The sequence below is a fragment of the Sus scrofa genome, chromosome 5, assembly GCF_054392235.1.
Source record: "Sus scrofa isolate SSC_HxYL_T2T_F1_AM1 chromosome 5, Sscrofa_HxYL_maternal_Yorkshire_Landrace_v2.0, whole genome shotgun sequence".
Lineage (NCBI taxonomy): Eukaryota > Metazoa > Chordata > Mammalia > Artiodactyla > Suidae > Sus > Sus scrofa.
Window position 1 is genome coordinate 94,428,951 of NC_139387.1, and position 25,163 is coordinate 94,454,113.

The 25,163-nt window shown below is 41.3% G+C and overlaps 1 long non-coding RNA gene across 1 annotated transcript in view; it reads left to right on the top strand.

Moving 5' to 3' along the window:
• LOC102162163 (uncharacterized) overlaps positions 1 to 24,546 on the top strand; it is a 54,664-nt gene extending 30,118 nt beyond the window's left edge. The window contains exons 2-3 of the long non-coding RNA XR_002344243.2: positions 14,038 to 14,199; positions 21,982 to 24,546. This is a non-coding gene — a long non-coding RNA (uncharacterized LOC102162163). The remainder of the gene's footprint in view (positions 1 to 14,037; positions 14,200 to 21,981) is intronic.
• The last annotated feature ends 617 nt before the right edge of the window (positions 24,547 to 25,163 follow it).

A 25,163-nucleotide genomic window follows, 5' to 3' on the forward strand; every position in this document is an offset into this window, starting at 1 on the left:
CAAGTTCCTACTGCACATAGCTCTGCTCTCCTAGAAGAAATTTGAATTTATTGAGTCTCACCTCTTGCTCCAAACCTCTACTTCCAGATCAATTACTGATCTTCTTTCACCACGTTGCCTCCTATATTTTCAGCCCCCTTTTAATATTCCTCTCCAAGAAGAGACAAAGCTCTTCTCCATCCCTTAAAGCATCCCTCTCTAATGCAGGCTTGTTCCATGTAATGGACTTTTACTAAACATTTGGGAATAATAGAAAATAATTGCACTTAGGACAAAATGTGATTTAAATTCTGTATAATATTCAAAACAATTACCAGTTATTGAACACTTAATATGTACCAGATACAGTGCCAAGCATTTTCCACGCATTATTTCATTTACTAGTCACAGCTTCCCTACACCCATTATCATATAGCTGGTAAATTAAGGAGCCACTATTCACATCCAAGTCTTTTTGGCTCCAGAGTCTGCCATAATCTTTGCTCTTCCCAAAGTTTATGACCTTCAAAGAAGATCTCATTGTATGCAGTAAATTTTGTGGATCTCCTAGTCAATGGTCACTCCACTTCTCTTTCCTCCTTCTCTTAGAACTTTGATTTCATTCAGGAATCCATCCTCTTCAAGCCCCACCCTGAGAATTGCATCCCAACTCTTTTTAGAAATTTTGGTCAGCAGTGATTGGGCATGGGTATGTGATGCAATCTGGCCAATAAGACACGGAAGGAAATCTTCTGGGAGACTGAAAGGAAAAGTTCCCACCTCTCAAGGGAGACACTGTCCTGTTTAAACATGATACATGGGACTGCTGTGGTCATCTTATAACCATGAGGGGGTTACCCTGAGGACAAAACGCAGCAAAAGATACAAAAAAGGAAAGGTCGTAAAAACGTGGTCTTCATTTTGGTCCATTAAAATATTTAATCTTAAACATTCTTAACTTTGGGTTTCTTGAAATAATAGTGTTATTAATTATACCCATTTAGTTTACTGTCCAGGCTTCTGTTGTTTATGATGCAAAATATCCCGATGGACACTGGCTTCTCTCCCTTAAGACTCTGGCCTGCTGCTGTTACAAAGATTCACTCTCCTAACATCTATAGCCTTCTTTGAGTCCAGGCTCCCCAAATCCACTCTCTAAATGTCAGAGAACGGCTCCACAAATTCTGTTGCTTTCCTCTGGAGAACAATTAGTTGCCCTCTTGTCTCAGCTTCTCCGGTCTAGCCTCCAGAACCCCTTCCCGACCATCACCAAAAAGTCCACTTGATGCATTTTCCTAAAGAATTCTTCCCCAGAGCTGAGATGCTGAAAACCAGGAGTCATAGTACCTGAGTCTGAATCCCAGTTCCATTTCTTGCTAGGCGTGTCAACTTTGACAAGTTATTTTAATTTTTTCTAAGGCTCAGCTTCATCTGTCAAAAGAGAATAATAATTGTAGGTTGTTGTGAAGATCAAATGACATCATCCACACAATGGAATAGTGCCTGGCACTGGGAAGCATTCAAGATAAAATGCTGATTAGAAGTAGAGGAACCCAGCTAAGGGAGGCCAGAAAGGAACTTTCCATTCTGCACATCAGCTTGAGAACCAAGCTCAGAAAAGACAAGGACCAGGGCGACCTTTGGGATCCAGAGGGCAAGTCTGGAAGTGATCTTTTTCCGTCTTTTCTTTCCTCCACTCAAGATTGAAATTCCTGAGAGCAAAACTTTTAATTGGCCCAGCTTGGGTCATGACTAACTCTTGTTTGGCTGAAAAAGTCCCTCGCTTAATAGTATCATCCGACTGTCTCCAGGGGTATTCCAAGGCAAACGTTGAGTGCTGTCATCAGAAAAAGGAGTAAAGTGAAAAACAGCCTAACTGCGTTGTTACTCTATATTCGCTACATTTATAGGACAGGATTATATCTTATCCCCCACATGGCCTAAAATCTCAACCATTATCAATTAGCAATCAGGAGTTCCCGTCGTGGTGCAGTGGTTAACGAATCTGACTAGGAACCATGAGGTTGCGGATTCGATCCCTGCCCTTGCTCAGTGGGTTAACCATCCGGCGTTGCTGTGAGCTGTGGTGTAGGTTGCAGATGCGGCTTGGATCCCGCGTTGCTGTGCCTCTGGCATAGGCCGGTGGCTACAGCTCCGATTGGACCCCTAGCCTGGGAACCTCCATATGCCTTGGGAGCAGCCCAAGAAATGGCAAAAAGACAAAAAAAAAAAAAAAAATTAGCAATCAATTATCAATTTCTTGGTTATTCTTATTTAAAGTGACTGGTAACACTGATCATTTGTATTTTTAAGGCTTGATCCAAAAGAAAACACATTTCTTTTTTTCTTTTTTTTTTTTTTAAGCTCAGGAAGCCAGTCCATGATAATTATCAAGTAGGGATATTACACGGTGGTTTTTGAAGGACAGAGGAAGCAGAGAAAAGTGAGGTTATTAACCGAAAGATATCAATATTAAAGAAAAGCAATGGAAAGAAGCATAGACATTGAGGATGTCACCGTCAGCCTGTCTTCTTCATCCTTTTATGAATTCTGTGTAGATTTCAGCCCTAGAGGATGAAGTAAAAAGGGGTAGGAAGAACTGGTAAGAAAACTATTCCCATGGTCTCGCTGGGACTTTTTGTTTAATCCTCAGAGAAAGTATTCTTTTGACCTCGAACATGAGAAAAAAGGAAATTGCACGTTGCATCTATGAGCAAAAACCTTAGAGAAAGCATTAACTTCTCTGTCACTTCTTTTATCCCACATTTTCAACAATCAATTTGTGTCCATTTTTCCTTCAAATGTATTTCTATCATCAAAGGCAGCCTGGATACCCGTCACCCTGTGGCTGGGCTCCCAATAGCTTATTCTTGCTCCATTCTTATCTGCGAAGTCATAGCACGAGTCAACTTCCTCAAACATTATTTGGCCTCACGCCTTTATAGTCATACTTAGACTCTTGATCCAGATGTGGAGTAGTTTGGCTGCGACATCTGTTGCCTCTTTGTTTCTCTGCGTTGATGCTATTGATCTGATTGGGGAGGCAGATGTCCCCCTTCCTCCCTCACTGTTCCCTGTGCACCCCTCCCCCCACCCCGATGCTGCACATGTGGAAACCCTGGCAAATAAACAGGAAGGGAAAGCAGGGTCTTGGGTAAGTTTGTTTAAGGAAAGAGCAGAGGGGATGGGAAGAGTGGGGCTTGGGACCACATTTTAGGGAATGTCAAGATTGAATGACTGAGTGGTGGAAAATGAGCCTGAAATGAAGCAGAGAAATAGATGTCAAGGAGGCAGGTGTAAAACCAGGAAAACTGGTTGTGGATGTTAAGAAAAGTGTAGAGCAAAGTAAAGAGAGGTCATAAGCAAAATGTGGGGGATAGCCATACAGTGAAATATTATACAGCCTTAAAAAGGAAGGTAATTTGGAGTTCTTGTTGTGGCTCAGCGGGTTATGAACCTGACTAGTATCCATGAGGATGCAGGTTCAATCCCTGGCCTCACTCAGTGTGTTGCCATGAGCTGTGGTACAGGTTGCAGACAAGGCTCAGAACCCACTTGGCTGTGGCTGTGGTGTAGGCTGGCAGCTGCAACTCCAATTCCCAATTTGACCCCTAGCCTGGGAACTTCTGTATGCTATAGATGTGGCCTAAAAAGCCAAAAAAAAAAAAAAAAAAAAAAAAAGAAGAAGGTAATATTTGAACACACGCTACAACATGGATGAAACTTGAAGATGTTATGCTAAATCAAATAAGCCCGTCGCAAAAAGATAAATACTGTGTCCGTTCACTCTCATGGAGCATCTAGAGCCGTCAGACTCAAGACAGAAAGTAGGATGGTGGTTGCCAGGGGCTGCAGAGAGAAGGGAACAGGGAGTTAGGGGTTCATGGGTGTAGAACTTCCCTTTTACAAGATAAAGAGTGCTGCAGATGGAAGTGGTGAGGTAGCACCACATTATAAACGTGCCTAATGCCACTGGGCTGCCCACTTAAATGTGGTGTTCTGTGTACTTTACCCCAATATTGAAAGGCCAGATGCTGGAGCTCCTGCTGTGGTGCAATGGGATCCGCAGCGTCTTGGGAGCACTGGGATGCGGGTTCGATGCCCCGCCTGGCACAGTGGGTTAAGGAACCAGCATTACTACAGCTTCGGCTTAGTTTGTGGCTGTGGATTGGATCTGATCCCTGGCCTGGGAGCTCCTTATACCAAGGGGTGGCCGAGGGAAAAAAAAAGGTCAGATGTTGCTGAAGGGTCAGATGTAGGGAGGACTGAAATACCCCCGTGTTTAATGTTGTAGACACTGCCCATAAGGAGTGCAAGAGAGACCCTGCCAACACTGTGGATGACTCCAGTATCCCCATGTAAACCTCCATCTAGATTTTCTGGCTCATGACTGACTTTCAGTAAAAGCGAGTCATGACAGGCTCAGGCCCTCTCTGGTCCCATGGCTCACCTCCTCCTTCCCTCCCTGCCTCACTGAGTGCGTTTCCTTCTCCCTGGCACATCCTCTGGCTCCCACACATACTTCACCATGTGGAGCAGGAAGCTTAACAAGACTTAGGTGCCCTGTTTCCCAAGGCGATTCTGATACCTCCTCTCTGCCAACCTGTATCTCTCCCCGGCTTCCAAACAGTGGCTGAGCAACCACTTCCCTCCTCCAAAGCCATTTCCTAGGTAAACTCCACTTGACTTCGAAAATTCATATTCCCCATTGTCTTCATCTCTATTGTCTACTTACTAATTTTTTTTTTTGTATAAAGAATGGTTAGATGCCATTTGTCATTTCCTTAACAATTCTTTGTTAACTTAACATTCCACGACTATTGATAGAGCCTCTACTCCACATCGAGCAGATGGAGTCTCTGGAGATGGAGTCTGTCCCCCTAAACAGCTCCTAGCCCAGTGGAGGAGAAATTAGCTCCTCCTGTGCCTCATACAGAGCTTTCGTCTTGAGGTTAAGTTTTTAAATGTAAACAGCCAAGGAAAAAATACATCTTTATAGAAAGATTTATACTATTTTGGGAGACAGTACAGTATTACCATTTCAGTAGAAACTCCTTCCCATTGCTAATAAATTAAGTGTGCTATAAATTCACCTTGCTGGCCTTCTTATATGCCTGTAGCATGACTTCTACGGCAGCATGTTCTCAGCCCCCCTGCACATACTCTGGGTTCACAGACTGAATTGCTTTATTTTCCCATTTCGAAAATGTAACTGATGATTATAATACATACTATCAATTCGATACCATTTTGGAGAAAAAAGCATATAACCATAGTACATTCAGAGAGTGATTATAAGACAAATGACACTTACACCAATTTGTAAACATTAAAACGGAAGAGGGAGGCGGAAGAATGACATATGCATCTCAAGTTCAAAGGTCTGACGGTGTTTGTGGCTCTCAGAAAATGCTTTGCTTTTCTTGAGCTCCTGACATTTGCTTATGCATTTTCTTCTCATTGGAATATCTCTCTTCTCCCTAACCTTCCCCTACAACCTATCCAATTTCTGAGAATTTTTCCTTCCTCTCATGAAAACTGTCCCGATCCAACCAGCCAAATGTGATCTTGGGTCGGATCGCTGGCACTGAGTGCCTGCTAAGTGCCAGCCACTCTTCTAAGCATCCAGGAGGAAATGGCAGACGAGACAGGCAGACATAGTCCTGTCTTCATGGATGTTATATTCAACATGAGGAGACAGAAAAATATCAAGTAAATTCGAAAATATGAAGGAATCGTAAATTGTAACGAACGCCAGGAGGAAAAACAACGGCAACAAACAGGGAGCTGAGATAGAGAATTATAGAGGGGGGGTCTCCTCTGGGATGGGCAGTCGGGGAGGGAAAAACTTAAGCTGAGACCTGAAGGCAGAGAAGGAGGGACGAGAAGATTGTTCCAGACACTGAGAAGAGCATGTGCAAAAGCCGTGAGGCGGGGCTGAGCTTGACGTGTTGGAGGAACAGAACTTTCCGTCCTTCGAGCCTCCAGAGCATTTTATTTTATTTTTTCTTTATTTTTACTTTATTTGCTATACCTGCAGCATGTGGACATTTCCAGGTGAGGGATCATACCTGCGCTATAGCCATTGACCCGAGCCGCTCCAGTGACAATGCCAGATCCTTATCCTGCTGTGCCACAAGGAAACTCCTCGGAGCATTGTGTATCTTCCTTCAGGGTTTATGCTAGTTTCTTTTGATCATAGTCCCTGTTATCATTTTTTTAGTCTCCTGTCCATGCCTTACAATTAGTCAATTCTGGAGGGCAAGACTTGAGTCTCATTTACCTATGCTTTTCTTTACGGTGCCTCGGACAGTATCTTGCACAAATCAGATGCTCAGTCACTATGTTTTGAATTCCATAAGACTACAAATCGAGGCCATATTTACTTGGCCCATAGACTGAATATAGTCTTTGACTGAGCTACACTGTAATTGAATATTTTGTGTTTTTACCAGAGATTGTTATAACAGCCAAATTAAACTCATTGCTGTATTTGCTGTTAAAGGGTATTAATATTCAATATATTATTCAATGTACCCTCTATGCGTTCCTTGTGGAATTCCATGTTAGCAAAAATTTTACTTTTGAACTAATTTGCTTCTTCCTTTCTGAACCCAAGATTTATATACTGGACTATGTTTCACCTTACTATTGTGGGCGCTCCAAAGCTAAAAACTCGATTTTACTATTTAATTTGAACAATTAAAGCAACATGTTTATCTATATGGTTATAATATTTGAGTTTGTCTTTTTCCCAGATTCGGACTTTTCTCCTGGTAATGATCACTATCACAGTTGGCCAGCCTCTCTGCCATGGGCTTTACATGAATTCTCCCATCCAATCTCTACGCCAGTCCGAGTCTTACGAATGAGAACACTAGGGCTTAGAATAATGTCAAACAGAGAAGTAGTATTAGAGCCTGGAAGGAACCCAGGTAATCTGACTTCCCCAATACGAGAAGGGTTTTTTTCTTTTTTCTTTTTTTCTTTTTAGAGCCGCACCTGTGGTGCATGGAAGTTCCCAGGCCAGGGGGCGAATCAGAGCTGCAGCTGCCAGCCGACGTCACAGCCACAGCAACTCCAGATATGAGCTGCATCTACCACCCACGCAGCTCGCAGCAACACCGGATCTTTAACCCACTGAGTGAGGCTAGAGATGGAACCCACATCCTCACACATACTAGTCAGGTTCTTAGCCAGCTGCGCCACAATGCAAACTCTGATCTAAGGTATTTTAATGTCTTATCATGTGGGGGTATTATGTCTGTTAAAATAATCTCAGGAAAGAGAAAAATGTATGCATATGCTAACGTGTACATAGATACTTACATATAGTTATTTGAGTTGAGTTAAAAATAAAATACGGCAGATTCTGATGACCTGTCTCACATACCATTATGGATGGTTGTGAAGAGTCCACTAAACCTTTGGTTATTTGATATAGATGAGTAGGACCTAAATGATGGTATTTTTTTTTTGTGCAGTCTTAGTTCACAATTAAATTTAAGTTGTAAGAAATTTTATTTTTAAATTTCTTCAGAATATGAGTTTGGACAAAGAATCCCTGCGACGTTCAAGTTCAAAATGTGGCCCAGGGCACTGCAGTCAATTGCAAAGGGAGAGTTCCCAGCTGCACTGCAGTACAATTCCTTAGATAATGTTTGCCATGTTTTAATATGAGATTGGTTCCCAGCAGGGAATTGGATCCCGTGTTCCCTGCTCTTTCGGACATTCAAGTTGAACTCATCAGGAGAATGTTATATTGTTTAATACTTAAATAACTGCATTCTCTGTCAGCCAAGATTGCATTTGCATTTTTATGGAAATAACTTACAGAGAGGAAGGAATTACTGGCATTTATTCCCAAGGCAAATGCTACCTTTTAGGGTAGTATTGAAGGCTATCTTTTTTTCACTCATGACAGGAGCTTACACCAGCACTAGTAAAAAAAAAGGGGGGGGAACTATTAATATATTAAGAACTGAAGAAATTGCCAGATAAACTTATTTCCCTTCACCAAAGCTACAGAGGTGAGAAAGCTCAGTAGGAGAACCTGTTTTGGGAACAAACAAAGCCACAGAAGGAAATCCTCCCAGGGCTTTCGGATTCATTTAGTGAGAGCAATAGCTTTTCTTTTGCAGGAAGAACAGGTGTTTCCCCGAGGAAAAAAAAAAAAACAAACCTGCAGAGTCACCTTGCCAAGCTAATGATTGGAAAACAGCAAAAACTGCATTACTGAAGAGTAATTCAGGAGGAAAGTAGAGTATTTGCACTTCTATAGCATAGTATGTTTTGCTTATTTGTCACTAAGATTACCTGATAATATGATTAGGGGCTTGGGGAGAATTAGGGGCTTGCAAAAGAATTGTTTGAGAAGAAAATTTGACCTTTCTTTTTCATTTTGGAAGTAGTTAACAGAAAAAGCACAAATTAACTGTAGCTTATTATCAAAGCAGTGAGGATTCAAATGAATAAATTTTAGTATGGCCAAGGGAAACAGAAAAAAAAAAATCTTTCTAAAGAGAAGAGGACGATGGCATAAAATGGTTGCAAAAAGAATCAAGAGACAGAAGAGACTGGGAGATGTGCTAGAGTCAGCACCAATAAGAGCTGCACAATTGAGGCATGTGCTTGATGAAACAAAGGTTTTGTCTCACAAGAACTGCAAGATGGGGAGTTCCCGTCATGGTTCAGTGGTTAACAAATCTGACTAGGAACCATGAGGTTGCGGGTTCGATCCCTGGCCTCGCTCAGTGGGTTAAGGATCCAGTGAGCTGTGGTGTAGGTCACAGACGCGGCTCGGATCCCAAGTTGCTGTGGCTGTGGTGTAGGCCGGCGGCTACAGCTCTAATTAGACCCCTAGCCTGGGAACCTCCATATGCTATGGGGAGTGGCCCTAGAAAAGGCAAAAAGACAAAAAAAAAAAAAAAAGGATTGCAAGATGGTCCATTGTCACCTCTGTGTTGTTGATGGGATGAGGTAGTGGGGAGTAACCAACCAAGTTTATCTAAATATTTCTGCCGCAGCACAATTTCAACAAATTGCTGGGTATTAGAGTCTGCCAAATTGGTAAGTCTTACAAAGCCTCTTTCAGTATTTTATCAGTCAACGGACATTAACTGAGGTGCCCACTACCCACGCCACAGCAGTTGTGCCAGGGATTGAACCCGTGCCACAGCAGCAACCCAAGCCACTGCAGTGACAATGCCAGATCCATAACCCACTGTGCTACTGACCTCCCTTATTAGAAAATTTTAGGGAAGTGGATTGTGAAGGGGGACTCTGTTTCTGATAAACATCAATTGTGGAGGCTAAAGTCACAAGTCAGAAGACTGTGGGAGGATAGATTTAGGAGTAAAGGGAGCTGAATTTGTTTGTAAACATGCTACCTTCTCCAAAGATACTTTTATTCATTTCTCTATAGATTAATCTCCCTCATGTGAAAACCCCATATTTACCCTTCAGCTAAGAATTCTGCTTATCTGTATTTTCTTTCTTTCTTTTTTGCCGGCCTACACCACAGCCACAGTAACAAGGGATCTGAGCTGAGTTTTCGACCTTCACCACAGCTCAGGGCAATGCCAGATCCTTAACCCACTGAGCAAGGCCAGGGATCGAACCCACATCCTTGTGGATCCTAGTCAGGTTCGTTAACCACTGAGCCACGACGGGAACTCCATATGTATTTTCTCACTATGTCTCTGATTCCTTCACATTTGTGTAGTAATTAAGAGCACAGGCTTTGGAGCTAAAGGAACATACTTTGAAATTTTGGCTCAGCCACTATCTGTGTGTCATTGGGCAAGTTGGTTATTCTTTCTGAGTTTGATTCTTCATCTGTAACATGAGGACACTAATAGTACCTGTCTCACAGAATTATTATGAAAAACACATGAGGTAATATATGTGAAACAGCTAGCCCAGTTAGTTACAGCTAAGATATTCTGAAAGTATCTGCTCTCATATCTAAGCAGCATATGATCTTTTTGACTTCTGCAAGTCTCATTTTTGCCAACATACTATTTTATTTTATTTTATTATTTATTTATTTATTTTTGGCCACACCTGCAGCATGCAGAAGTTCTGGGGCTGCGGGTCAAATCCCAACCACAGCAGCAATCAGAGCCACAGTAGTGACAAGGTCAGGTCCTTAACCTGCTGAACCACCAGGGAACCTCTGTTTCATTTTAATGTAATTCATATGCTAAAAATAATGTAATAGCATTACAGAAAATTTGGAAAGTAGGAGGAAAGAAGCAATAACTCTTAATTTTGCCCTCCAAACCCAATCATTAAGCATTAAAATTATTCCTGACATTATATTGATGATTATCTGTTTATAGTGCATCCAGCTGAAATTGAAAAAAAAAAAAAAAAAGTGCTTCTCCCAAGTTGCCGCTGTGGGAGAAAAGATTGGAAACATACCTGGCATCCTTTGGTTTGATATGCATTGCGCTCTTATTATTATTTTTTGGCTGCACACATGGCAGCCGAATACGGAAATTCCCTGGCCAGGAATCAAACCCATGCCACAGCGACAACTCTAGATCCTTAACTCACTGAGCCACAAAGGAACTCCGCATTGCTTTATTATCAGGGGCTATGAAAGCCACATTGCTTACTGTGCACTATGATTCTGGTTCACGGCAGCCAATAGGTAAAGAGCTAAAGAAACACCTCTGTATCTCTCTACCCTGAAAACACATGAGACAATGAGATGGTTTTGTTGTTATTGGGTTTTATTTTGAGAAGACTCAATTTGGAAAGGCTGGAATTTTCCAAAAGCCTGCATTTACCCCAACATTTCCTGTCTGAAGGGTTGGCAATGCTAGGCAAAAGAAGCCGCACACAAACCTTGGGCTTTTAAATGGTCAAGTTAAATTACGGCTTGGAATAAAGGAATAATATGGAATCGGTGCCTTTGCCAAATGACATACTCTGCCCTGGATTTACTGACATTTCATCTGTTATTTCAGAGAAATTTGCCATTATGCCATTCTCTTCAGGAAAAAAGTGCCAGTCACTTTCTATTGTCTGTCAAATATGTGTCGGAAAAAATGTTAAAGAACATTATGAGCCCCATTTGGAAACCTCAAAGGCCTGAAATTACTTGAAATGGTAGAGTTACTTCTTCAAGTAAAAACTCCTCTTGCAAACAAAATTTTGGAACTACGGTGCCCATGCAGTATTTGGCAACACATGTGGTTTTTCTGCCTTGATGAAGAAAACACGTCACCATGAGTCACAGCTTTCTACATCACCTTGCATGGGCATCAAAGCCTTTGCCAATAGTCCTGAAGAATCCTGCCTGTTGCCACAGAAGCCATCAATTTCTCCAGACCCAGGGATTTGACTTATTGGGATTTAAAGGAATTTTTATCAAGCAATGGAAGCAGAATATTATTCTTTGGTATTCTCTCCTAAAATAATTCCACAGAGAAAAAGTCATTTATGGTTTTGATGTATTTGATCAAGCGAATAAGGTAAGGTTTGTTTTTCCTTACCTTTTTTTTTTTTTTTTTTTTTTTTTTTCCAGTGTAAGGTCCTGAGAATACCATTTTGGAAGCTAACCAAAACATACACACACACAAAAAAAAAAAAAAAAAAAAAAAAAAAAATCCCACAAGCCCTTTTGGCCAAGTTGCCACTGTGGGAGACGTTTGGAAACAGACAAATATGCACAATCTTTCCCAGGCTGGAGGAGAGTCTCCTGCTCCAGTCCGGAGTGATGAAACTTGTCAGTTGCTCACAAGGCAGAAATCTACAGGCACCTGGAAATGCTGCAGAGCTTCTCCAAAAGTTAGTTATATTCATTTGACTTTAAAATTGAAATGTGGATTTTACTCGTTTTCTTGCTGACATCAACCGCAGGGATGATTCAGACTTTGCAAAGATGACCAAATTCATTGACCCAAGGAAAGAGGAAATGATGTGACGGTATCAGCACGAAGAGTCCCAGAGAAATCAATATAGGTCTTAGCAAGCCTGCCCATTTGCTGCAACCTACTTTGTTAATTGGGGTTTTCTTTCATTTGCTGCTATCAAAATTAAAAGTCAAAATGGGTAGAAGAGCACAAACGACAAACATTGTGACCTAAAGACAATTCCATAATTTCTCCAAGTCAAATGATGGTAGCCTTCTCATTTAAATCTGCTTTGGGGAAGAATTTTAATTTTGTTATTTTGTATTTCCACACACTTTGGAGTTATTTCAAATTACTTCATTTATGTGAATCAATAAGAAGAGAAGGAAAATTCTTGGTAACTTTTTTCCTTTGTGAAGAAAATCAGTTTCTAATGTGATAAAATTAAGTGTGTGCCCAAATGTGAGGGGATAGTTATGTGCATTTATATGAGATAATAATCCTTTTCTTTCATCAGCTCCAAGGAGGTGAATGACACCATCTCCCCAAAATAGTTAGGAACCATGGGTCTAATACAGTCACTTCGTTTTATGGTGAATAAGAGGAGATTCCAGAATGTTGAAATAATTGCCTGAGTGTTAGAACTGGAATTTGAGTCCAGCCCTCTTATGTCAAAGGCCACCGTGCTATGTTGCCATTAAATTTCTTCAGTGGAACATCCCACAGTCACATAAGAAAGTTCTTTGGAAACAAAGCAGAACAACCAACTAACCAACCAACAAAACTGTGAAGATGAAAGCTTTTGTTCCAAATGCGTTACTATTGGACTTTCCCAACCTTCCTCTCCAACCTGTCTAGACCTGCACTGATTGCTGGCTGTTTGGGAAATCCATCTGCCACCTACTCCATCTTGTTCATGCCTGTTTTTCTTCTTTAATGACAGATGTCCTGGTTTCCAGTCCACTAGCAGACTTAAGCATCTTAAATATCCAACACCAGGCTTCACCAGGGTGTGTCTCTATTCTCTAAACCCAAACACTCGTTTTTCCTGCTATGTCATTCTGCCATTGTTTGAATTCTCTATGTAACACTGTCCTAGTCTGTTTGGGGTGCTCAGAGTGTCACAGACAGGGTGGCTTAGAAACAACAGACATTTACTTCTTGCAGTCCTGGTGGCTGGGAAGTCCAAGATCAAGGTGCTGGCAGATTTGGAGTCTCATGAGAGCCCATTTCTGGTTCACAGACATCTTTCTTCTTACTGCGTCCTCACAAGGCAGAAAGGACAAGGAGGCTTCCTGAGGTTTCTTATACAAGGGCATTAATCATAAGGTTTCTACTCTCATGAGCCCAAGTGACTCTTCTGTCACTTACCAAAGCTCTCACTTTCTAATACCATTGTACTGGGGGTTAGGATTTAACATGTGAATTTGAGGGGGACATAAACATTCAGTCTACAGCAGTGAGCTTACACGAGAGTTTAGTGAATTCTGGAATGAACATCTTGTAGCCCTATGCAGAAATGGACCCTTTGCTTTAAAAAGAAAAATACGGAAAAGCTAACTTAAAGCTATTTCATTTGCAAATATAGGAAGTCACATCATTTTTCACATCTAATTTAGTGTCTTTTTATTCAATGAACTGTTTTGAGTTTGAGAATTTTTCTTAAATTGGGGTTCCTGGAGTTCCCATTGTGGCTCAGAGGTAACAAACCCAACTAGTATCCATGAAGACTCGGTTCGATACCTGGCTTCACTCAGTGGGTTAAGGATCCAGCACTGCCGTGAGCTGTGGTGCAGGCTGGTGGCTTAGCTCTAATTTGACCCCGAGCCTAGGAACTTTCATATGCCACAGGTGTGGCCCGGAAAATACAAAAAAAAAAAAAAAAAAAAAAAAAAAAAGAATTCCCATTGTGGCACAATGGGGTAAACAGCATCTTTGGAGTGTTGGGATGCAAGTTCAATCCCCAGCCCCACATAGCGGGCTAAGGATCCACATAATGGGCTAAGGATCCAACGTTGCTGCAGCTTCAGTGTAGGTCACAACTGCGGCAGGGATCCGATCCCTGGCCTGGGAGCTGGGTGGGCAAAAAAAGAAAAAAAAAAAGTGCTCTGTTTAGAGGTAGTTTGGGGGAAAATGTGTGCCTACTTCTAGGGAACCCTAAGGGCATCTGTTGCTAATTTCTCCTCTTCCTTAGGGTGGAGCAGCAGTGAGTGAAATCAGGTGGGTGATTTGAGAGGCTAAACAAAAGTCCATGGTATCCAAGAAAGATGATGGCGGAGGAAACATCAGTTTTTGAAGACTCAGCTTGCCTGAAAACATGGTGGTGTATTAAAGAAAACATGTGACCGCTGAACAGGTAGGAATTCAAGCGAGGCGCCCATTCCTGGCGGCGACTCCCAAGCACATTTTGGAGAACACTTTGCAGAGAGGTCAGGAGGGCCCACGAAATGCAGGTTACAGAGTGTCTAATAAATAGGATACTCATAAAGACCACAGGAACCAGCATGAAGAACATGATACAACATTACCTGCACAGTATTAAAAATATATGAATATGAAATAAAGACTAGAGAGATACCACACAATATCAAAGTTACTGTCAGAGTTGAAGAGTTACAGGTGATTTTCTTTCATTTCTTTTCTGAACCTTTTGTGATATTATTATAATTTGTAGAGCATTTGCCAAAAAGGCAATGGGTAAATGTAACATTTAATTAACATTTTAATATTCTTAAGAAAAAGAGAAAACCCTTAAAAACCTTAATAATTTTCTCATCTGTCCTTCCTCTGTTATCTTCAAAGTCTGTCTTCAAGCTATGTTTCCTTCCAATTTATTTCTTGTTCCAAATAAAACAGATTACTCCCCCTCAGGCTCGATCATGGTATAGTTTGAGCCTGTTGTGTATTGCTGGATTGGGTGTCACTGTGTGAGCCATACAGACATGCCTAAATCTGAGTTGGAAGTACGTGACTTGCAAAAAAAAAAAAGCTGAGACATACAATTTGTATGACAGCAGAAGGCGTGAATCAGATGCAAAGGGACGAACACCGTTTCTCAGATGAAAAAGTTGAAAAATGCTCATGCCAAACTTGGGGAGCGAGGTTGTTTTGGATGGGAAAGTTGGAAATTTCATTCTAGGGGAAGAAATAGATTACTTCACAGTTAATGGCTTTACAATGTAAATGAAAACAAAATTTATTTCTGAAGGTTATAAATTTGGAGATTTTTTTTTATTGCTCAAATGAATTTATCACATCTGTAGTTGTATAATGATCATAACAATCTGATTTCACAGGATTTCCATCCCACAGCCCAGGCACATCCCCCCACCCCCCAAACTGTCTCCTCCGGAGACCATAAGTTTTTCATTGTCTGTGACTCAGCATCTGTTCTGCAAAGAAGTTCCGTCTGTCCTTTTTTCAGATTCCACATGTCAGTGAAAGCATTTGAGGTTGGTGTCTCATTGTATGGCTGACTTCACTTAGCATGATAGTTTCTAGGTCCATCCATGTTGCTAAAAATGCTGGTATTTCATTCTTTTTGATGGCTGAGTAATATTCCATTGTGTATATGTACCACATCTTCTGGATCCACTCCTCTGTCGATGGACATTTAGGTTGTTTCCATGTCTTGGCTCTTGTAAATAGTGCTGCAATGAACATTGGAGTGTACATGTGTCTTTGCGAGTCGTGGTTCAGATTTATAGTATACGTCTGTCGTGAAAGAAAATGCTTAAGCTTTCCAGTACTCATCTTCATCTGGCTCTGTGTAAACGCTAGACAAAAATTGTACGTGACTCTACAGTCATAACTATATTATTCTCCAAAAACAAATGCCTAGGTAGAAACCAAATAAGGAATCGAATTTTTTTTTCCTTTTTTTTTGCTTTTTAGGGCCACACCCTCTGCATATGGAAGTTCCCAGGGTGGAGGTCGCATTGGAGCTACAGCTGCCATGGATACCAGTTCATTTCCACTGCACCACAGTGGGAACTCCTAGCTAAAATTTTTAATTTTCAAATACTGCCATGCAGACAAGATTCCTAAAGAATGGCATGGCCCAGCCACAGTTTGGCAAAGGACTAGAGGCTATTTCAAAATGCCCTGATTTCTCTCTTTTTTCCATCATCTCTTTATCCAATCACTGGTATGAAAAAAAAAAACAAAAAAAAAAAACACCTGCCTTTTGTCTCCACACGTCACAGATTTGCTGGTTTCTTTGAGATTGGATTACTACTAACAATTGAATTAATATTAACAAGCGATGGCATGTGAAATAAATATATTGAAATTTATAGAAGGCGCAGTGAGAGCCTGCCTACCTTCAAATTCTTCCTGGTGCTAGGATATGCCATTGGACTACATGTTGTGCCAAGGATTACCACCAAAGGTACTTCTGCATTCTCTATAGCACTCAATGCCACACTCCTAATTAGTCACCAATAAGTGCTCCTAATTAGTCACCAATAAGTGCTTGTTGATGGATCTTCTGTAAGAGTGTAAACTACCTTGATTTCTTACTCCCTCCACTTCTCCCAGCTAGAAATCCTCTTCCTCCCCTGAGCAGCATAGTCAGACTTTTCTCTCATGCCCTTAGTTCTTTGCGTTATGACCAGGCCTTTTTTCCCCCCGATGGACACTAAGCCCTCTGAGGTCGAAGGCATTGCCTGTTATGTTTCTACTCCTCACAGTCCCTGGTACATTGTAGACACCAAACACATATTGGTTGGAGAAATACTTGAATGAAGTGATCATTGAAAAGTAAATATGGGAGTTCCCCTGGTGGCGCAGCGGAAACGAATCCGACTAGGAACCATGAGGCTGCGGGTTCGATCCCTGGCCTTGCTGAGTGGGTTAAGGATCTGGCATTGCCGTGAGCTGTGGTGTAGGTTGCAGACACGGCACGGATCTGGCGTTGCTGTGGCTGTGGCGTAGGCTGGTGGCTACAGCTCCAATTCAACCACTAGCCTGGGAACCTCCATGTGCCGCTGGTGTAGCCCTAAAAGGACAAAAGACACACACACACACAAAAAGTAAATATGCAAATTGGAAAACTTTTCTAGTTCCTAACCCTAAAATTGCTAGTGTATCTCTGATAGAATATGTTGTTTTATAATTGTACTTGTAAATACAAGGTATAAAAAGTAGAAACATAAGAATCTATGTTCATGTGTTTTATTCCCCTTACAGGAAGATCTTTACAGGTCACAAAGTACGTGTATTTTATTCATAATAACTATCGCTGATACTTCACCTTCTGAATGTTAATACTTGTAATGAAATTCATTAGGATATAAACATCTAATTCTTTCCTAAATGGAGCTGCTCATCTTCCAGCAAAAAAAAAAAAAAAAAAAAATGTTTATCTCCATTCCTTTTTTCTAAATATTTTGGATCCTCTTCTTAGAAGACAAATTATTTCTCTTGAGCATTATAAACTTAGATCTCTGCCTTCCTAGATGCATTTTCATCAAGGCATTTTTTCCATGACTTTTATAGTCATGGTGTGCAGGAGTGGAAGGGAGAACGCTAACATTTATTCATTGCCTGTTCAGTGCCAAATATTGTATTAGGCACTTTTTATATGTGGCTTCTTGCATCCTCATGAAAGATCCCATGAGATATGCCCATTTTACATATGAAGAAACTGAAGCTCAGGAAGATTTTACTGTCTTACAACAAATAGTGGAGCTAAGATCTAAATCATTTCACCTTGAATCCTGTAGTCTTTCTATTGCTTCATGCTAAAATTCTTGTGAAAATTTATGCAAAATAAAAGAAGGCTAGAGAGTACCTATTATGGCTCAGTGGGTTAAGGGCCCAACGTTGTCTCTGTGAGGATGGGGGTTCTGTCCCTGGTCTTGCTCAGTGGGTTAAGGATCTAGCATTGCCACAAGCTGCACTGTAGGTCGCAGATGCGGTTTGGATTCAGTGTGGCTGTGGCTGTGGCATAGGCCAGCAGCTGCAACTCTGATTCAACCCCTAGCCTGGGAACGTCCATATGTCACAGGTGTGGCCTTTAAAAAAAGAAAAAAAAAAAAAAAAAAAAGAGGGCTGGAATATTTGACTCCATTTACTCCTAATAGTGGATAGAAAGTTGTGAAGGAAGGAAGCAGCCTTTGTAAAATGCCTTTGCCTTCCTAGGTGTGTGAGAGGTAATACTGAAATAGTTAGCACTTCTGATGCCTTCTGATCAAACTAGAATTTGAAGATAGGTAACTGTTATGAGCTATGGAAAGCAGTTCTAACTGTGATCCACCTACGGCTTGAGTTTCAGGGATGGAAAGACACAGGCGTCCTGCCCAATGGCAAGCTTCTCCCTGCCTTGAGGAAAAGCACCTTCAATTGCACAGATAATCTACATTTCAGGACAATAAAAACAGGAAGTGTATATTCAGAAAACATGAAATAAACAATATCTCAAAAAAACTTTTCCCCTGTACAGCATGGGGACAAGTTACACATACATGTATACATAATTTTTCCTCCCATTGTTGTGTTGCGATGTAAGTATCTAGACATAGTTCTCTGTGCTACACAGCAGGATCTCATTGTAAATCCATTCTAAGAGCAACAGTTTGGATTCTTTTCACATTGAAGAGGTGGAGAGAGAAGGTGAAGGGTGTTGACATTCATTGCCTCTGACCATCTACTTTAAAACATGTTCTCGAGAGTCTAGGGGTTCTCTTGTGGCACGATGGGTTACGGATCCAGCAATTGTTGCTGCTATGGTGCATGTGGATGACCAAATAAATAAATAAGTAACGATTTACCAGGTCAATTTTTGTTTGTTTGTTTGTTTTGCTTTTTAGGGCCACACCCACAATATATGGAAGTTCACAGGTTAGGGGTCGAGTCAGAGCTACAGCTGCCAGCCTACTCCAGAGCCACAGCAACACCAGATCCAAGCCGCATCTGTGACCTACACCATGGCTCACAGCAACACTGGATCTTTAACCCATTGATCACGGCCAGGGATCGAACCCACATCCTCATGGATCCTAGTTGGATTCGTTTCCGCTTCGCCACAACAGGAACTCTGCAGGTCAATATTTTATTCAGGGTCAGGTAGGTTTATATGGGCATGACTCACAGCTGCCCACTGCTACACTCTTTTTCAGCATGGAGAAAAATATAATCTTATTTGTAGCTTTAATTAATCTTTTCATTGACCCTGAGGCTAGAAACTACCTATGAGTTAAGTGATGTGAGTTCTATATAGATATACTCACAGAAAGCCTGCATTTATAACACCTTTGGAAAATTCAGACGTGTACAGACAGGTGAGGTAACCGTTTCGAATGCTATTAAACAGGATAATGTTTTGGAGTACATTTTCTCTCCCTTTTTAAAGAGTATTATTTAGTTATGATTAACATACAATAAACCGCGCATATTTAAAGTGTCCAATTTAATGTTTTCACACAGGCATGAAACTCACCACAATAAAGAAAATAAAGAAAAAAGAACACATCATCTTTATGAATGTCCTCATGCCCCTTTTAATCTTTTCCTCCCCCAGGCCCAGGCACTTATCTGCTTTTTATCACTGTAGATTAGTTTGCATTTCCTATAATTTTATAAAAATGGAAATAAGCAAGGGTACTCTTGTTTGATTTTTTTTTTTTTTTTTTTGGGGCCACACCCACGGCATATGGAGGTTCCTAAGCTAAGGGTCGAATCAGAGCTACAGCTGCCGGCCTACACCACAGCCACAGCCACTCTGGATCCTAGCGGTGTCTGCAACCTATACCACAGCTCAAGGCAACGCCAGATCCTTAACCCACTGAGTGAGGCCATGGACTGAACCCGCATCCTCATGGATACTAATCGGGTTTGTTAATCACTGAACCAAGACAGGAACTTTATCTGACTTCTTTCATTCAACATAATTATTGTGGGGTTCATCCATGTTGTTGCATATATAAGTAATTTATCCCTTTTATTGCTGAGTAGAATCCTAGGCCGAGTATAAACCTACCACAATTTGGAGTTCCCATTGTGGCGCAGCGGAAACGAATCCGACTAGGAACCAGAAGTTTGCAGGTTCCACCCCTGGCCTCGATCAGTGGGTTAAGGATCTGGCATTGCCGTGAGCTGTGTGGTGTAGGTCGCAGGCACAGCTTGGGTCTGGCGTTGCAGTGGCTGTGGCGTAGGCTGGTGGCAACAGCTCTGATTAGACCCCTAGCTTGGGAACCTCCATATGCTGTGGGTGCGGCCCTCAAAAGACAAAAAGACCCCCCCCCCAAAAAAATATATATATACACCACAATTTGTTTATTCACGTATTCATTTATTTACTCCAACTCTTGGTTCCCCCTGCCTTCCACACCAAACTTACTTTCTCTGATTTGTAATTTCTGATGACACCCTTGGCATTTACCCAAGTAGAGTGGACACCTGTGATTTTTGACTGGCCTGTACCACGTTCCTCTTACATCTGTTACCAGCCCACTCCTGCTCCCTGGGCAGCTATGTCTCCCCCTCCATGTGGTCTGGTGGGACTCTCCTGACTACGAAGGGGACACATCCGACCCAGGCTGAACCAATTAGAGTTCTTCCTTGGAATCTTCTGAAAGAACAGCCTTTCCTTTAGAGAAGCCAATGACCTTGAACAGAAAGCATGAGAGAATGAGGTAGGAACAGAGGCTGAAGCCCAGCTGAGAGATGGAGCGCTCTGAGGCGGACTGCCCTGGATCCAGCTAATGATCAAGCCTGCTCATCCCTGGCCTTTTGCATTTTAATTAAGGGGATGCCCTGCATCCACCACGCTACTTATAGAAAGAGTACCCCCATTTTGCGTTGGGCAGCACCTCTCTTCCCATCCTCTCAGCGCATGGGATCCAGAGAAAGTAAATACCACGCTGGCTCTAAGGATAGGGCGTCTGTGACCAACCACTCAAACTGGCCTTGGCCACAGTGCCATTTATGGATTCAAGCTGGGCCGATGAGAGCTAATGTTTGTGCTCCTGGAGATGTTGCTCCCGCTTTTCTGCAAGGCTGGATCCGGAACGTTTAGAGTTACACATCTTCTGACCTAATGGGTGGGTGAGCCAAGGCTGCCAAAGGCAGAACCAAAGGAAGGAGAGAAACCGGGTCATGATGACATCGTGTGGCCTTGCTGGGTAAGAGGTCTCTGAAACCTGCACCACCCTTGGTCTTTGCAGTTATACCAACAACGAAATCCCTCTTTTACAGACATTATTTGAATTGCTGTTTATGTCACTTACAAAAGGAAAAGTTGTGATACAGGTGCTTTGCATTCATTATCTCATTTAACCTCTACCACCTGGCAGGTATGTTGTGCTCCTGATTTTACACGAGGAAACTCTTAGTTAAGCAACCAGCCAAAATCTCACAGTGGCAAAGCTAGGACTCCCATTCAATCACTTGATTGCAAAGCTCAGGGCCTTTGAAATACTGCTTCAGGGCTGCTTAGCCTGGTGTTTTTCTAGTCTTTCTTTCTATTACATGAAGTTTAATACTAAGTAACATTTGTGGCTTCCTTACTGCTGAAATAAAATTATGTTAATAGACTTAATTCTTCTCCTTTTCCTCTGCCCCTGCTTTTTGCCTTTCTTGTCTTTTTCCTCTTCCTCAGTTGTAATTTTTCCCATGTTAAATGCCGCCCACTTTCTCTAGTCTCCTCTTCACAGGTCATATCAACTCTAAAATGATCCCAGGGTCCTGGTGGCTTGGCAAGGCCAAGTTAATGTACAGAAAAACTTGCCCTTCCGAACTAACAGCTAAAGACTAGAAGGGTCACATCTGCAAATCAGTCTGATAAACTTCCCTAAAAGCCAATCACTGGGCCACATTTCAAGATGACAAAATCAAAAGGCCTTTGCTACTCCCTCTCTTCTTTCATTTTTTAAAAGATGAAAAAAGGTCAATAATCTTTCCGAAAGCCCTTGGGAAAAATGGTTAATTGCCACATCTTCCTTCTTAACATGCTTAAGAGGGAAAAACTTGCTGCCCTAGCACCAACTTTTCAACCAGGTTTTTTTTTAAAAAGGGGGGAGGAATTTTTTAAATCTTAGGTGTCTGCATGTTGTGCTTCATTTTTCAGAAAGCTTAGATAAGCTTTGAATGTATTTTATTTGATTAACAGCCCACTTCTGCTTTTTTTTTTTTCCAGACCATCAATCTAATTAAGAACAGTTAATATCACAACAGAAAGAAAGAGAAAGAAAGATGATTGAATCCCTTCTTAGTCTCTTAATAGAGCCTTGTGAAGCCTTTCTGGAAGCTGGAGACTAACACTCTGGAGACCAAAAAAACTAAGCAATTTTTTCAACAACTAGAGAATGACTTGACTTTAAAACAAAATGTTTGAAAACTATGTCTTCCTTAACTGCCAAGACTGAGTTTGGTTTCTGGATTTCCTTTGTAAGGACACCTGATATCACTTGCCTGAAAGCTTTTTATAATGTTGCCTGGATTGTACCAAATATCTTGGATGCTGTCTATCAGCGCCTTACATTGCAATCCAGTATTTCAAATATTGCAAATCCGAACATTTAGATGTAGACAAGGAAGAAGTTTCCCTCCCCAAATCTGTTAACTTGTATGTCCATGGAGATATTCTAATAATGATTTTAGATAGATCTGACTCTGTAAATTAATTCTCTACAAAGTGATGAGCTACATCTGAATCATTGTGCAATGATATCAAGCTCTTTTGCAGATGTTGTAATGGTAAAAATATTTGTAAAAAATAAAAGTTTGGGTGAGGCTAGTGCTTTTGTTTTCAAAGCAGGTTCAAATAAATCATTTGAAAGGACTTTCTTACCTATAATTTCACTTCTACCAAATGTAAAATTATTTTGCTCAATCGACATGGGGGAAGATAGTTGATTGCTGCCTTTAGCTTGATTTGCTCCACTCTTGCTGGGAAAAAATGGATTGACTCTATGGTTCAGCCAAGCAAAATAAGGAAGAGAATGGACAAAAAACCTTTCCTCAATTTGGTAAGTTAAATAATTTCTTTAAGAATTTTTTTACAGTTATTATTATTTTGGCCATATCCATGGTTTGCAGGGCCAGGGATGAAATCTGTGCCACAGCAGTGACAATGCTGGATCCTTAACCCACCAGGGAACTCTACAATGATTAATAATTGGGAATGGCCCAGAAATTCATATAAGTAGAAAATTATGTTGTAGATAAATTATGTGTTGGTGTTGGTACAGCAGTGGTTCTCAAACTTTCTCGTGCAGTGGACTCCCAGAGGGCTTGTTAAAACAGCTTGCTGGGCTCCATCCCAGAGTTTCTGATTTTGATGGTATAGGGTGGGGCCTGAGAACTTTCATTTCTAAGAAATTCCCAGGTGATATTGCTGCTGCGGGTTTAGAGGCTGTTGTTTGAGAACCACTGATACAGAGCAACTGAAAACCAGCTTAGTGTCTATTTTCCATATCTTATCTATTTATGTTTCACATTTGTTCCCCGGGCTATGTCACTGTCAAAGTGTGAATCACAGAAAAGATTTTTCTGGCTCCAACCCCTTCTACTCTCTCTTCAGCGGCCTTCAAATTCTCCCCTGCCAGTGCCCCCTTTCCTGTGGCTGAAAAGAAAATGCTTCATGCTTCAAGAAAGCAGTTTCCCAAACTGAGTTCATGAGTAAACATGTGTCTCATTATTTCCATATATGTCCTGTGATAAAGCTAAGTCAGCATTTTGGGATCCACTCGTTTCAATAGAGAAAAAAATATTTTTAATCTCAGGACGTGTCAGAGTTTTTAATATGTAAATGAGCATTGTGAATTTCCAAAAGATAAAGTAGTTGACCTGATCTTTAAGTCCTTCTCAACATTTCCCCTCCCACTAAGCTCTAGGGGATATCCATTAACCACACTTTGGGAAATGCTCTAAGTAACTTTATAATTCAACTTTATTTTACAAAGTTAAAAAAGTCTATATTGCAACCTAGAAAAAAGGCCAACATGACAAAACCATGATACGCGAATTTTAAATCAATTTTAAAAGGTAACTAGATGGGGGCGTTCCCATCATGGCTCAGAGGATCGGGTTCCATCCCTGGCCTTGCTCAGTGGGGTTAATGATCTGGTCTTGCCATGAGCTGTGGTGTAGGTCACAGACGAGCCCCGGATCTGGTGTTGCTGTGGCTGTGGTGTAGGCTGGCAGCTGTAGCTCCGATTTGACCCCTGGCCTGGGAACCTCCATATGCCGAGGGTGTGGCCCTAAAAAGCAAAAAGTAAAATAAAATACAAAGTAACTAAGTGTACTCACCCATTATTTTGATTGTGTGTATGTTTCTTTTCTTTTTTTACAATAAGAAAAGATAAAAAGAGATCTACCCTCTTAAATTCTTAAGGTTACAGTATCATTAACTATAGGCACAATGTGGTACAGCAGATCTCTAGAACTTTTGCATGTTGTGTAACTGAAACCTTACACCCATTGATGAGCAACTCCCCATTTCCACCGCCCCCCAGCAATCATCCCTCCACTTTCTGCTTCTGAATTTGACTGTTTGTCATACTTCATATAGATACTTCATACTTCTGTGATTGGCTTATTTCACTTAGCATAATGTTCTCCTGGGCATTCAGGTGGTGGCACCATTTCCTTCTTTTTAATGGCTGAATAATATTCCACTGTGTGTAAATAATACATTTTCTTTTTTCATGTGATCTTTTTTAATTTCTAAAAATTTTTTATTAAAGTATAGTTCATTTACAATGTTGTGCCAGTTTCTGTTGTACAGCAAAGTGACCCAGTCATATCTATATATACACACACATCCTTTTCTTATCTTCCATCATGGTCTTGCCCAAGAGACTGGGTATAGTTCCCCATCCCACACAGGAGGACCTCATTGCCTATCCATTCTAAATGTCATAGTTTGCATCTACTAATTCCAATCTCCCAGTTCTCCCCCTCCCCCTTGGCAACCACAAGTCTGTCCTCTATGTCTGAGTCTATTTCTGTTTTGCAGATGGGTTCATTTGTGCATATTTTAGATTCCACATATAAATGATGTCATATGGTATTTGTCTTTCTCTTCTTTCCTTACTTCATGTGAACTTTTCTTTTTCTTTCTCTTTTTTTTAATTGTCTTTTCTCCTTTTAGGGCCATACCCTCGACATATGGAGGTTCCCAGGCTAGGGGTCTAATCGGAGCTGTAGCCGCCGGCCTACGCCACGGCCGAAGCAATGTGGGACCCAAGCCACGTCTGCAGCCTACACCACAGCTCACGGCAACGCCGGATCCTTAACCCACGAGCGAGGCCAGGGATCAAACCCAAAACCTCATGGTTACTGGTCGGGTTCCTTAACCACTGAGCCACAGCAGGA